This window comes from Pinus tabuliformis, chromosome 4_2, assembly GCF_031772625.1.
Source record: "Pinus tabuliformis cultivar Carrire ecotype Pingquan chromosome 4_2, CPIR1, whole genome shotgun sequence".
NCBI classification, from domain to species: domain Eukaryota; kingdom Viridiplantae; phylum Streptophyta; class Pinopsida; order Pinales; family Pinaceae; genus Pinus; species Pinus tabuliformis.
In genome coordinates, this window is record NC_142304.1 from 438,609,121 (window position 1) to 438,625,003 (window position 15,883).

Consider the following 15,883-nt stretch of genomic DNA (forward strand, 5'->3'; position numbering starts at 1 on the left):
AAACTGATCACTAAATCACCTCTCATAAGTTGTAAAACATCTATTTTTGCTCTCCTATTCCATTCTTTACCTACTTTCCTAAGTCCCCTCCCCTATACCTAATTAATTAGAGCTCATTTCCCAAAACCCTACTCTCCATATAAAACCCTAGCTCTATACACTATTCCCAAACCCTAACTCCCAAATCCTACATCTTCACTACTCCTACTTCCCTATCAAACCCTTATGCTACATTCTAAAACCCTATTCACTCCCTTCATTCCCCTCATTCCCTAAAACCTCAAAACCTCCACTCCCTCAAGCACTCACCATCCCCATACACCTCACTCATCTTATCTTTTAAAATCTCTTCATACTCATCTTGTCCCCACATCATCCCTTCATTCCTCGTCAGCTACTACATTATTAAAACCTTTGGAGAGGGACCTCAGATATTTTCATCAGTGCCTCAGGAGGAAGGAGGACCTTTAGGACAGCAGGAGGTCAAAGAGACTGAGGTCTTGAGCAAGAAAACAAGCGGCTTACTGACAAACAAGAACTCATGGAGTTGCAAATCATCAAAGAAAACCGACAAAGGTCCAAGAAGGCAAAGGGCAAGTTGACCTCCGTTGAACAAGAAATAGAGAATGACCGGGAGTGTTTGTTGGAGAAGGTGAATATGCACTTGGAGAGGTTGCTAAATAAGGCCAATAAAGAGAAGAAAATGCTTCACCACATGGCCTACCACTACCTAACCCGGAACAAGATTTGCAAAACAAGGGTAAAGAGGCTAAAAACTAAGCTAAAAAGAGTTTTGAGGAGAAAAAAAGAGCAAGATAAACTCAAGATCTTGGTTGAAGCATCATTGGCCCATCAAAGCACCTAACAAGGATCATTCATGCCAAATTTCAAGAAATTTGGAGAAAATTTTGACATTTTTGAATTTTTGAAATTGAAAAATGGGCTTTTCCAATAGGTGGTGCTGCGCCTTTGTTGGGGACACTTTCTTGAAAAATGGCTTACATATCTGGAATCAGCATGGAAAAATAAGCAAGCTCAAAAATAGTGAGGAATTTTGGACAAATTCTAGGTCTCCAAAAGGGCAAAAAACACCCAAAAAGTGCCATCTCTACCACTTTTTTGCCACACAAGAAGTAGTCTTGGGAGAATCAATTTTTGGAGGGGCAAATGAACTCCAAATTTAGAAATTCAAGTTGTTCCAGAAAGTAGACTCAACAAGCTTTCCAACGAGCTATCTTGTGTCTAATTTGGACTCTGAGAAGGCTTCCAAAATTTGCCTAGAAAAAGTGTTGCGCATTAAAATATTGGCACTACGTATTAAATTGATTTTGCCAATTTTGCCTGATTTTCCAGATTTTTCCTAGTTTTCTTGGGAGATCAATTTTTCCTCATTTCTTGGTAAATGTAAGCATGGTAAATGATGAATTCGAAGTAAATATGGATGAAAATCACTTCATAGGGTATATATATCAAGTTCCAAGTGGTTTTGATCTGTAATGAATTGGTTTCTTTGGTTTTAGAGGCAAGCTGTTCCACTGCCTATATTCTTGTTCTTAGTTTAGATATGGTTGAAACCACCCATATTCTCATGGATTTGAACCTGATAGCTAGCTTGAGTAGTTTCCTTACCTATATCATTTACTTTTTGATTCATTTGAAAATGTTTGACTCTTGTGGAAGCTCTGAACTCTATTGTATATCTCTACATTAGTTTGGCAAGGAATAAAACCAGGTTTCACAGCTATTTTTGTGGGATTCTTGTGATAGTGAGTTTATGTATTGTTTCTTCTTTGTAATGAGTTTTTTTAATGTTTTATATGTATCCAAATCTAGCTTTCTATTCTAAAACTAGATGAATCAAGGTGAATAGACAAAATACACTGCTGTGCTTTGTCTTGGGAATGCATTTGGTTTTCAATGTTTTCAACTGTTTGAAGAGGACTCATAGTTTCTTTATGCCCTCCTCAACTCCTCAATTGTCTTAAACTACCATCTCAATCCATTTCTAGTACATAAACCCTTGTCTACCTTGCCCCACAGAACATGACTGTATCCTTGAGTTGATTTCCCGGACCTAATCTGCCTTCTCCAATTGATCCAGCAACCAATCATCAAAAACAACCAAAAACCCTTGAGCTACTATACCTAGCCTAAAATATAATTTCATTTTAGTCATATCAAGACATAATTGCATCCATCTTCACTGAGATTGACAAGGAGAGAGCCCTCTCCCGACCTGGTATGGCTAGCTACCAGGTTAAGCGTGGTTTGATGTTACCCTAGTCCTGCCTTCCTTCAGCCTGAGGTAGATCAAGGCTGAAAATTTAATAGAAGTTGAATAACTACATTTGAATAAGTTCCTCGTGAAGAATGGGGTTTTGGAAATCGTTCTTAGACCTAGTGACAAATCAATTGTCATTTCAAAATGGATTTATGAAATTAAACATGCTATTGATGTAAGTATTGACAAATACAAAGCTAGATTGTTGCAAGGGGTTTCTCTCAAAAGGAAGGTATAAACTATGAAGAAGCCTTGGCACCTATTGTTATATATACTACTATAAGATCTTTGGTTTCACTCGCCGCTACAATGGGATGGAATATTCATCAAATAGACATAAAAACAACATTTATGAATGGAACCATCAATGAAGAAGTATACATTGAACAACCAGAAGGCTGTGAGATAAATAGTAAGTACACACATTTTTGTAGACTCAAGAAATCCCTATATGGCGTAAAGCAAGCTCCTAGGGCATGGTATGCAAGAATGGATTCATATCTCTTAAGAATTGGGTTCATCAAAAGTTCTCCATATCCAAACCTCTACATAAAGGTGGTGAACAGTGAACAAATCATTATTCTACAGTATGTGGATGATTTGTTTATTATAGGTGTAGAGAACATAATACAAGAATGCACGATGATGCTAGCAACCAAATTTGAAATGAAAGATCTGGGACTCATGCATTATTACTTGGGTTTTGAAGTTTGGAAGAAACCTAGAGAAATATATCTTGGTCAAGGGAAATTGTAACACCCCCTCTGAGTTCTACCCAAAATAACCATGCCAACCGGGGTAAACATGAAGAGAGATGCTACTAAAATTAGATTCGACTTCCTATGTCAACTTAAGGAAGTGGAATTGACAAAACATCACATACAATCATCCAACATCATCAATAGAACCCTCAGGAGACAAGTCAGCCACTCAGATTACTTATCCTTGGGTCCCACTACTATTCTGTAGCTCTTATGCCATATTCTCTCTCATGCTATGGGCAAGGGAGTGACCATAAACCCAATGTATCTCTCACAAGCCTGCTTGCCAACGACTGTGGACCAAAATTGCTAGTTCTATGCTAGTGACCCCAGGGTTTAAGCCACTTTTCAAGCCCAGAATCCTAGCCTCCACCCAGAACTTGTTGTAACTTCCAGAATTCATTAAAAATATAATAACAATGCTAATAAATCAAAAATCACCTTTAGGATTAGGCCTGAGCATCCCCAACCAGGATTGGAATTCTGTCAAAAACTTGGTCAATTAGGTCTTGCATCCATTCATTTAACGATTTTAAGTAAATATATGAAACTACCATGACATGAGCTAGTCATTCAACCATGCATATAACCATCATAAAACCATATAAATATCAGAGATATGACAACCATTAAATCCACATATAAATCAATATAAAAGTAAGATAACTTAGCTTCTATTAATCATAGGAAAATCGACCAGGTTCGAGACTTCCACGTACCACTCGACCATAAACATGGCTGAACCAAATATCTCTTTCAGTGAGTCACCCCCGTGCCATATTCCAAGCATGAATGTGGGATCTCATAGAACAACCAATCCAAGAACAAGCAAGGGAATCTAGAGGTTAAACCACCTCCACCCTCATCAAACCGCGATCACACCAAAACCTCTGAGTACAACCGAAAATAACTTGGAATGCCATCCGAAATCCATCACTATCCTTGAGGAACTTTTTTTCTCCTTGTCTCTTAAGCTTTACCGCAATCCAAACCGGGATCACTAGGCCCTAAACCGAGACTAAACCCTTAAGCTTTACTGTGTATTCTGCCAAAAATGATCAAGGGATTCATAGGCCTTTGGGAATGAACCTTGAGACCACCTTCACCTCGGATTCCGAAATCCATTTGATAATTCCAAAGTTTTAAAACCGAAATAAAAATCCCAACATACCATGGCATCTAGAAAAAGGCTAGCCTAGGCTGAAAATAACTATCATAACCCAGCAAGTCCATGCCACTGACAACAAGAGAACCATACATCAACATGCAAAGCCATGCATGTCCAAACCAGCTAGGAAATCACACATGCAAAAGGTTACCTGCAAGTATTCCTGCTGAAGTTGCTTGATCTTGCTTTCCTTCCTTGTTCCTTGCTTGCTTTTCCTTTCCTTTCCTTGCCTTCCCTTTCCTTTACTCCAAACTAGAGTGCTCCAAGAAACTCTAAGTGACCAAGAGAGTGAGAGAGAGAGAGAGAGAATAGTGAGAGAGCTTCAAACTTGAATTAACAAAATCCATGAACTGATGCTCAAAAGCCTCTTTATGCACGAGGCCTCTAATTTCTTCATTTTCCATTATTTTCCTTCAATTTCCTCCTCACATGCAACTTGTGACCTTTTACCTTCCTTTTCTCCTAATTTCCTTTATTTTCATAAATAAATGTGCCAAAATGACTTTTTTGCCTTCTAATGCCTTTGCCATAGCCTTTTCCAATTTCCCTAGCCAAAACACACATCCAATGATGGCCACTAGGATATATTTTCCCAACATTTAGCTTGAAATAACTATCCCTTAACCATGGTTGTATTTTGCCTTTATTATCTTTTATTACATGAAATTTTCACTAGTGATGTTACAGAACCCTCCCCCTTGGGGAACACCGTCCTCGAAGTTAAACCACACAAAACCTCAACAAAACCGCTGAAAGGAAAACATAGTGCCTATGGATCTTTATAAGTTAGCTCATTACGGTATTTACAATGAAGAGCCTGCTCAAAAGAAAAACATCATGACAACATGACAAGATAATAACCATAATAACATGACACCCATACCTCTTATTGGAGCTATTTAAATGATCTCATGGTGATATTTACATCCATATACATATACATAGATATACCAAAACATTAGCAAACATATACCAAACATCTACCAATATAAAATCAAAACTTCTTTGCCTCAACTGGCAAGCAATGAAGGATATAGGGTCCACATCTGATTCTCTATCTCCCATTGTTTCTGGTAAAACTAGTGTCTTTTTGAAAGACTAGCCCTCTGGGTTTGGCAACTACCATAGAAACAACCGTTTAAAGCAATTCACGATTTCTTCTATGTATAATAGATAAGAGAAAGACAATGGGACCAACTTGGAACTTCCTCTTAATCCTTTGCTTGATCTCTCTCCCCCTTGACAGAGCTTGTGTTATGAAACCAGCTCAAGAAAAGATAGAAAAGATAGATCAACGCCTTAGAATTCGGCCTCTTCGAGGGGGCAACCTCCTTTACATTACATAAATGAACAATTCTTGGATGATACAAATGACAAAACCTCCTTTCTATATATAGGAGTCTAAGGAGTCACAATATAATCCAGCCGACCTAACAATAATAATATAAAGCCACAAAAAGAATAATAGAGGGATTCTATGGGGCACAGAAATAACAACATGGGGGTAATAGGGGCACAACAATATAAATAAGGGCTATAACTACAATAGTAATGGGGTAATCACTAGTATTATAGGGACCCAACATGCCCCTCTCCTTCAAAAAAGTGTTGTCCTCAACGCTTGAGTAGTTCTGGATACTTCTGCATAAAATTCTCATCCTCCCATGTGGAATCTTCAGCGGATAAGTTCTTCCACTTGATAAGATACTCTGAAATTGATCGATTTCGTAGCTGTCGAGTTCTTGTTTCTATGACTGCTTCCGGTTCCAATATAATTTTTCCTTCCTCGTCAAGTTCTGGCAATATTGTTTGAACTGGGAGCTTGTCGCCTATAACCTTCTTTAAACATGAAACATGGAAAACTGGGTGCAATCGAGAAGCTGCAGGAAGCTCCAATTTGTATGCCATAGTACCAATCTTTTGCAACACCTTGTACGGACCATAATACTTTGGTGATAATTTATTATCCTTCTTAGCTTGCTTTAGGGACATTTGCTTATATGGTTGTAGCCGTAGGAATACCCAATCACCTACATCAAAACTTCTTTCACTGCGATGTTGATCTGCCTGTTGTTTCATTCTATTTTGTGCCAACACGAGGTTATCCTTTAAGAGTTGGAGGACTTGTTGTTGATGTTCGATGTGATGTTCCACTGCCTGAACCTTAGAATTTTCTCTTAAATATGATGTGATGGATGGTGGTTGATACCCATAAAGTGCCATAAATGGGGTCATTTTTGTTGCTGTATGGAAGGAAGTGTTATACCACCATTCAGCCAGAGGCAACCATTTGACCCATTGTGTCTGTTTATCAGATACAAAGCAACGAAGATATCCTTCCAAACATTTGTTTACTATCTCAGTTTGCCCATCAGATTGAGGATGATAAGATGAGCTATGAGCTAACTGAGTACCAAGACAAGAAAATAATTCTGTCCAAAAATTTCCAGTGAAAATGGGATCTCTGTCACTTACAATAATCTTTGGGTTTCCATGTAGCTTTTGAATTGTTTCCATAAATGCAGTAGAAACTGTACTGGCTTTAAATGGATGTGATAATGCACAAAAGTGTGCATACTTGGTAAGTCTGTCAACTACCACCATGATGACACTCCCTCAGACTTGGGTAAACCTGTGATAAAATCCATTGAAACCTCCTCCCAACGTTGGCTTGGAATGGATAAAGGTTGTAATAGACCTGGTGTCTTAATTGTTTCAACTTTATTTTGTTGGCAAACCAAACATTCTGCCACAAACTTTTGAATATCTGATTTAAGGCCATCCCAAAAAAATTCCTTCTTAACCCTGTGGTAAGTTTTTAAAAATCCTGAGTGCCCTCCTAAGGGAGAAGTGTGCAATTCCATAAGAATCTTTTGTTTTAGCTGGGAATTCTTACAGAGGTATAAGCGATCTTTGTACCATAACGAATCATTTTTCCAGCTAAATGTATCAGACGTACTGGAATCTTGTTGTAGCTTTCGAATAAGTGCCCACACTTCTTCATCATTCTTCCATTCCTCCCTTGCTTCGTTTATCCAATCTGGTTGGATAATAGAAATGGCACACAACAATGCTTCCACATCCTCATCCTTTCTTGAGAGTGCATCTGCCACCACATTTTGCTTCCCTTTTTTGTAGATGATTTCAAAGTCATAACCCAACATCTTTGTGACCCACTTTTGTTGCTCTTCAGAGGATAATCTTTGTTCTAAAAAGTATTTAAGGCTATCATGATCCGTTTTTACCTTGAAGTGTCTTCCCATTAGGTAGGGTCGCCATTTCTTAAGTGCATGGAGTATTGCCAACATTTCCTTCTCATAAATAGCTTTGCTTAAAAACTTTCCCTTGATTGGACGACTTTCAAAAGCAATGGGTCTTTCATCTTGCATTAGAACAACACCAATTCCATTTCCTGAAGCATCACATTCCACAATAAAGGTTTTTGTGAAGTCCGGTGTAGCTAAGACCGGTGCTTGGCACATTGCCTCTTTAAGATGTTCAAAGGCCTTTGTTGCTTCCGGAGTCCATGAAAATGCATCTTTCTTCAATAATGTTGTTAGAGGTGCTGCTATTCTCCCATAATTCTTAACAAACTTGCGATAATACCCTGTCAACCCAAGAAATCCTCGCAGATGCTTTATGGATGTGGGGATTTTCCATTCCTTAATGGCTTTAATTTTGCTAGGGTCTACCTTAACTCCTTCATGAGATACAATATGACCCAAATATTCCACCTCCTGGACTCCAAAGAAACATTTGGATCTTTTTGCATATAATTGTTTCTCCTCCAATAGTTGTAGCACCCTGTCAACATGTTCAACATGATCCTTCCAAGACTTGCTGTAGATTAGTATATCATCAAAAAATACTAACACAAATTTTCTAAGGAATGGTTTGAAAATTGAATTCATCAAACCTTGAAATGTTGAAGGTGCATTGGTAAGGCCAAAAGGCATGACCAAAAATTCATAATGACCCTCATGAGTTCTAAATGCTGTTTTCGGAATGTCTTCAATCTTCATTCTGATTTGATGATATCCCGAACGAAGATCCAACTTGGTGAAGTAAATTGATCCATGCAATTCATCCAGTAATTCATCAATGACAGGAATGGGGAACTTATCTTTAATAGTGAGCTTGTTGAGCTCCCTATAATCCGGACACATGCGCCATGATCCATCCTTCTTGTGCACCAATACTACTGGAGCAGAGAAAGAACTTTGACTTGGTTGAATTATACCAGCCTCTAGCATTTCTGCAACCATACGTTCAATTTCACTTTTTTGGACATAGGGATATCTGTACGGCCTGATGTTTGGAGGAACACTTCCTGGAATCAGATGAATAGCATGATCATGATCACGCATAGGTGGGAGACCTTTGGGAGTCTCAAATACCTTGGAATGATTGTCCAGGACTTTTTGGAGATCTGGAGAAATAGATGATTCCGATGTGGAAACATCTAGCGAACATAATTGTGCAATTACACCTCTTTGCTCCTTTTTTAGAAGCTTTGTCATACCATTAGAGCTGATTATCTTTCCTGGTTTCCCTGCAATACCCCTTAATTCAACTTCCTTTCCTTCCGTAGAAAATTTGATGAAAAGTTCTTGAAAATTAAAAGCTATTGTACCCAAGGATTGTAGCCATTGGACTCCTAGTACAACATCAGCACCTCCCATTGGAATGGAAAGCATTGGGCTAGTCAATACATATTCTCCCATGGATAGCTTGATATTATGGCACTTTCCAAAGCAATTTATTGTTCCTCCATTTGCAATCATCACTTGACACTCTGGTGCTGGATATAGGAAGCAATTCAATTCTTTTGCTACCCTACAATGAATAAAATTGTGGGTGCTTCCTGAATCAATCAACACTATTACCTTTTTCTTCTTGATTTGTCCTTCTATCTTGATGGTTTGAGGAGTGGTAATTCCCGCCAATGCATTACAAGATATGGTCGGATTTATTTGTTCTTCATCTAGGCTTTGTTCCTGGAGTATATCTTCTTCTTTTGACCTTTCTTGCTCCTTTTCTTCTTCCTCTTCACAATCTATGTAGAATAATTTCTTCTCAGCACACTTATGACCTTTAGTGTATTTGCTATCACAACTGTAACAAAGCCCTTTTGCTCTTTTTTCTTCCAATTTTTGTGGTGTCAACCTTATAGGTTGTGGAAGACTAGGGGCAACAACACTTCCGTCTTTATAGTTGTGAGTGGTATGCTTCCTAGTTGCCATAATTTTGCTTTCCATTTTTCTTGCTAACCTGAATGCCTTCTCTAATGAATCAGGTTCCCAAAGGCGAACATCATGTTGGATATTATCCTTTAAAGACCCTATGAACACATCAATCCTATGCTCCTCTGGAATATCTTTTACCCTTATGTTCAATTTTTGGAACTCCTCAATGTGCTCCATTACTGAACCCTTTTGTTTGAGACTTATCAATTGGCTAAAAAAAGTGTTGCTTTTTTGTATCTTCATAATGTGCTATCAATTCTTCCGTAAAAATTGCCCAAGTGATAAATTTTTTACGAGAGCAAAGCCATTGATACCATACAAACTGATTTGGTTCCAAATATACAGTTGCCATACGTACCTTTTGTGTGTTTTGCACATTATTGAGATCGAAGAACTGCTCCATCTGTAATATCCATGTGGCGGGATCCTTGCCATCAAACTTCCTCATATCGATTTTTGGAATATGGTGGGTCTTCGATCCAACATTAGAGTCTATGGAATCATGATTAACATTACTTTTGTTCACATCATGAGTTTCCTTTACAACCTTTTCACCATTAGTAAGTATTTCTTGTAGAAAATTTGTCAAATTTGTCTTCAAATCTGCCATGTTTGTCTTCAAATCTGTCTTCAAATCTGCCATGCTTGTCTTCAAATCTGTCTTCAAATCATCCATCTTAGCTTCCATGCCCTTTATCTTAGATTCCATGCCATTTATCTTAGATTCCACGCCATTTATCTTAGCTTCTGTTAGCTTTTGTGAGTGTGACATTTGTTGCACTTTTTCTTGTAATTTTGATATATCATGTAGCATTTCTTCCTCTTCTCCATGAGTCATGCTAGAGCTTTCAGGTTCCTTACTAGGTGTTTGGATTTTCTTTCCTCGGGGAATCATTTACAGATAATAATGCTTTACTATGCCCTTTGAATTCCGTTAAACTAGCTTACACAAAAATTAAAAAAAAAAACTACACACCTTTTTCACTTTATAGAAGCCTGATATTGAATCTGATGTATCTCTGTAATTTCAGATAATCCAATTCTGAAGTTGCAACCTGTAGTAACTTTCTGCGTCCTCTTTCCAATGCCACAAGTCTAACCCAAATTGGATTCTCCAAGGAAGAGTTATGTGAAATCTCCCACAGTGACTTGCTTTTAGACTAGTTCAGTAGAGTGAACTTGTATGATGTGCCACGACTCACTGTTTCAACCTTTGGATCTGAAACTCACATACAAGAAACTAAAGTCCATCCTATTTCTGCACCTTCTTACGAAATTTCAATCTGATCCCTAGAGAGAAAGTTATGATTATTTTCCCCAGGTCACCTGTTTTGAATGTAATTGAGGAGTCTACAAAAAGACCAACTTCCTCAGATCATATCTCCGCAAATGTAACGCGAAAAGCTCTGAAATTTGGACCCAAGGTTCAACGTGATTTCTTCTCAAATGGGTTTTTTTTGTGACTTCTGAAATGTCACAGAAAAAAAGTTATAGCGAAAATGCCACGATGACCTGTTTGGAGCAGCGAAACCCTAGAATCCAAAGCTCTGATACCAAATGTTATGATACCAGCTCAAGAAAAGATAGAAAAGATAGATCAACGCCTTAGAATTCAGCCTCTTCGAGGGGTAAACCTTCTTTACATTACATAAATGAACAATTCTTGGATGATACAAATGACAAAACCTCCTTTCTATATATAGGAGTCTAAGGAGTCACAATATAATCCAGCCGACCTAACAATAATAATATAAAGCCACAAAAATAATAATAGAGGGATTCTATGGGGCACAGAAATAACAACATGGGGGTAATAGGGGCACAACAATATAAATAAGGGGTATAACTACAATATTAATGGGGTAATCACTAGTATTATAGGGACCCAACAGCTTGCAACTCCTCCCTGTACTTATCCCGCTTGGAGAGTACCTGAAACACAGTAACAAAGAAACGTCAAATCATCTTGATCTATTATATCATAAACATTATAGAATCATATATATAATGAACATACAATAACATTCACAATTGCACAATTATATGGAAGAAAAGCTGAAGAACTTTATTAAATAGAAGGGAGAATTATAACCTAGTTGTCTGATCTAGCATCATCCTCCCAGCATCAATCCCTCTTCACCTCATGAAATAGCAAGATCACACCAACAATACAATGCTCTTTCCCCAAATATAAACTATCAACACTTCCTTGCAATTCACAAAATTCCAGCCTCCAGATCTCTTAGATGAGGGATCCATTTGTACATGTGTGCAAGGGTGTGAGTAATCTCTGGGGTTTTTATTAGTGTCATTCCACTTGTTTCATTTGGTTCCACTTGGAGATTTGTTGGATCTCTTACTCATCGTTGGGCGAGTTCAGAGAGGAAAGTGTCATAAGAGAAGTTTCTAGAATATTCCATGAGTATCCACTTAGCAAACTGTCTCGAACATTTGTCCATCCTCATCCATTGCACCCTACAGAAGGCCTAATCAGTATGCATCGCACCTGGCCAGTGTAGCAGTCAGTATGGTTCAGTTTAGGCCATTTTGGATGGTTTTTCAGGTAAAACTTTTGGGCAATGATGTAATCAGATGACCATGTTCTTTTAGGGTATGAACCAACTCTTTTAGGGGTTGATGAGCCCTAGTTTATCGACATATAAGTTTGGGGTTGAAGTTCCCAAATATGTCTATAACACCATGTAGCTTCTTTAGGCCCAAAGTGCTTCCACTACACTTTAACTTGCTCTATGGATATGTTATTGAACATGAGATATTTTTGATGCAATATGCACTAAGGATTCAACTGGAACTCTCCTCTTGCTCCACTTGTAATACAAATCAATCAGTAACATGATCAACATCCTTTATATATTTCTTAAGCAATGAAATATGGAAAACATCATGGACTATCAATGTTGGAGGTGGTGCAAGTCGATATGCCATTGGTCCAATCCTCTCACGGATCTCAAAAGGCACGTAATACCGTGGTGCCAACTTCGCACATGAACTAATCCTCAAAGATATTTTCTTGTGCTTGATGAGGAAATACACATTCTCCCTAACCTTAAACTCTTTGAACACCCTGTGCTAATATGCATAACTCTTCTGTCTATCTTCTTCTGCCTTTAGATTCTTCTTTATAACCTGAATTTCTTGCTCCATGTCTATCAACATGTCCGGTCCAATAAGTACCCTGTTCACTAGATCACTCTATCTGATGGAAGTGTTACAACTCCATCCATACAATGCCTCAAAAGGACTCATCCTCAAGGACTTATGATAACCATTATTATACACAAACTCCACCAATGGAAGATACTCCTCCCATTTCCTCTGCTGGTGTATCACGTACAACCTCATCATATCCTCCAAGATCTAGTTGACCCTCTTTGTCTGACCATCTTCCCATGGATGATAAGCCATACTGAAGGCCAAATCTACACCCAAGCTTGTAAATAGCTCCTTTCGAAACTTGGAAGTGAAATTTGCATCCCTGTCCGACATAATATTCTTTGGAACACCATGTAGTCTCACTATCTCTCCGATGAAAACTTGTGCTACCTCACTGGCTGAATATGTAGTCTTCATTGGAATGAAGTGAGCTACCTTTCTCAACCTGTCAACTGCGACCATAATAGAATCATGCTGCTTCACTTTCCTTGGAAGACCTGTGATGATATCCATGGAAATGACCTCCCATTTCCATTTCAGAATCACAATAGGTTGTAGTAAACCACCTGGATGCTTGCATTCCAAATTTACCTGCTGATAGTCTAAACATCTAGCCATGAACTCAGCTACTTCCTTCTTCAGATTTAGCCAATAGTAAAACTTTTTCATTGCAGTCAATGTCTTCTGATATCCTGGATGATCTGAATGTGGTTCCACATGAAACTCCCTCATGATAAGATTCTTGAGTTCATTGTAATTCAACACATAGATCTTGTCTTGAAACCTCACCAAGACATTTTTTGTGAGACAATAGTCTGCATCCTGATCACCTGTACCTATACTCTACTGTAACCTGTCGATAATCTCCATGTATTTTTCATCCTGCTATCCTGCCTTCCCTGTAACTCTGTCCCATAGGAGCTTATAAATGCTATATGATTTACCTGTACCTTCTTGCTAAGAGCATCTAGAACCTAGTTCTCCTTCCCTTTTATGGGTCTGATCTCAAAGTCAAACTCACTAAGGGTAGCCAACCATTTAGCTTGCCTGGAATTTATATTTGGCTAGCCAAAAAATACCTCAACCTGCTGTGATCGCTCATCAATGTAAACCTCCTCCCCAAAAGATAATGTGTCTGTTATCACTCAAGAAAAAATATTTTAAATTTTGAACATCAATTTTTTAAATTTGTCAAAGGGTTGGTGTCAGTTTTGGGTCTAGTCTTTTCATCTTGTTTTAGAGTCTTGTTAAGAGTCTTGTTAGTATGTCAATTGGGGTCAATTTTCTGTTTTAGTCTATCATTGGTCTCATATCTCACATGAATATCATATGTCGAAACTCATTTCAAAGTTCATATGTGCTACGAAATTGTCTAGGTGATTACGTAGCGCAAAACACCGATTTTGCATTGACTGCGTTAAGAAATCGGGGATTCGTGTTGATCCATAGAAAATCTCACCCAGTTGTCATATTTATCAAAATCCGCTGTGTTTACATCAACAGTTGTCAGCTTATACACTTCGTCTATCATATCCAAATGCTTATCTTCATCATTAGGTCGTTAGGTGTCTTGGTACTAGCACATGTTTGCAGTTGTTACTGAGAAGGAGAGAAAGGGTTCTGTTTACGATCTAAATGCATTTAATGGAAAGTTGCTTGTTGGCATCAATCAAAAGATTCAGTTATACAAATGGGAGCTTCGTGATGATGGTTCAAGAGAGTTGCAGTTTGAATGTGGCCATCATGGTCATATTCAAAGACTGCACTTAAACATTTCAGTTGGCGATACATTATTATTGATGAAGCACATCGAATAAAGAATGAAAATTCACTTCTTGCAAAGACTATGAGAATCTACAGCACCAACTACAGGCTTCTTATAACTGGCACACCTCTTCAAAACAACCTTCACGAACTCTGGTTTCTTCTCAATTTCTTACTTCCAGAAATTTTTAGTTCTACTGAAACTTTTGATGACTGGTTCCAAATATTGGCTAACAATGACCAACAAGAAGTGGTTCAACAACTTCATAAGGTTCTTCGGCCATTTCTTCTATAGAGACTGAAGTCAGATGTTGAAAAGGGTCTGTCTCCTAAAAAGGAAACCATATTGAAAGTTGGAATGTCACAAATGCAAAAGCAATTTTACCGGGCATTACTTCAAAAAGACTTGGATGTTGTGAATGCTGGAGGAGAGCATAAGTGCCTTTTGAATATAGCCATGCAATTGAGGAAGTGCTGCAACCATCCATATCTCTTTCAGGGTGCTGAGCTAGGTCCACCGTACACTACTGGAGACCATCTAATCACCAATGTGGGCAAAAATGGTTCTTTTGGATAAGTTGCTTCCAAAACTGAAGGACCGTGATTCCAGAGCTCTTATTTTTTCACAGATGACAAGACTGTTGGACATTCTGGAGGATTATTGTATGTTCCGTGGATATCAATATTGTCGAATTGATGGGAATACTTTAGGAGAGGATCATGATGCTTCCATAGATTCTTTCAATCAAGAAGGGAGTGAAAAGTTTATTTTCTTGCTTTCAACTAGAGCTGGAGGCCTTGGTATTAACCTTGCCACAGCAGATGTGGTCATTTTGTATGACAGTGATTGGAATCCACAAGTTGATGTACAAGCCCATGATCGTGCACATAGAATTGGACAGAAGAAAGAAGTTAAAGTTTTCCGCTTTTGTACAGAGTACACTATAGAGGAAAAGGTGATTGAAAGGGCTTATAAGAAGCTTGCACTTGATGCATTGGTCATACAACAAGGACATCTAGCAGAACAAAAAATTGTAAACAAGGATGAGTTGTTGCAGATGGTGAGGTTTGGTGCAGAAATGGTATTTAGCTCCAAAGATAACACCATAACTGATGAAGATATTGACCGAATTATTGCGAAAGGCGAGGAGGCTACAACAGAGCTAGATGCAAAGATGAAGAAGTTCACAGAAGATTGCAATCACTGGCAACATGTGGACTTACAAACTTGACTTCACTTAGTTTAAAAAAAAAAGAGTAATGCAACAACTGCATCAGGCTTGCGTGCCTTAGCTGGTCTTGTGAACTTGACAAGTCTGGATCTAGTGATGTGCTCAGGGATTCATGGTGGATTGGTGCATCTAAAAAGGGCTTACAAAAATAGAAGCATTGAACATTGGATGGTGCAATTGTATAAAGAACTCAGATATCAAACCTCTGGTTGGGCTTACAAACTTGAAGGAGCTGCAAACTTATCGAAATAAAGTCG

At 38.2% G+C, this 15,883-nt stretch overlaps 1 pseudogene; it reads left to right on the top strand.

The window, feature by feature from the left end:
- The first annotated feature begins 14,362 nt into the window (after positions 1–14,362).
- LOC149169839 (putative chromatin-remodeling complex ATPase chain pseudogene) lies at positions 14,363–15,626 on the top strand (annotated as a pseudogene).
- The last annotated feature ends 257 nt before the right edge of the window (positions 15,627–15,883 follow it).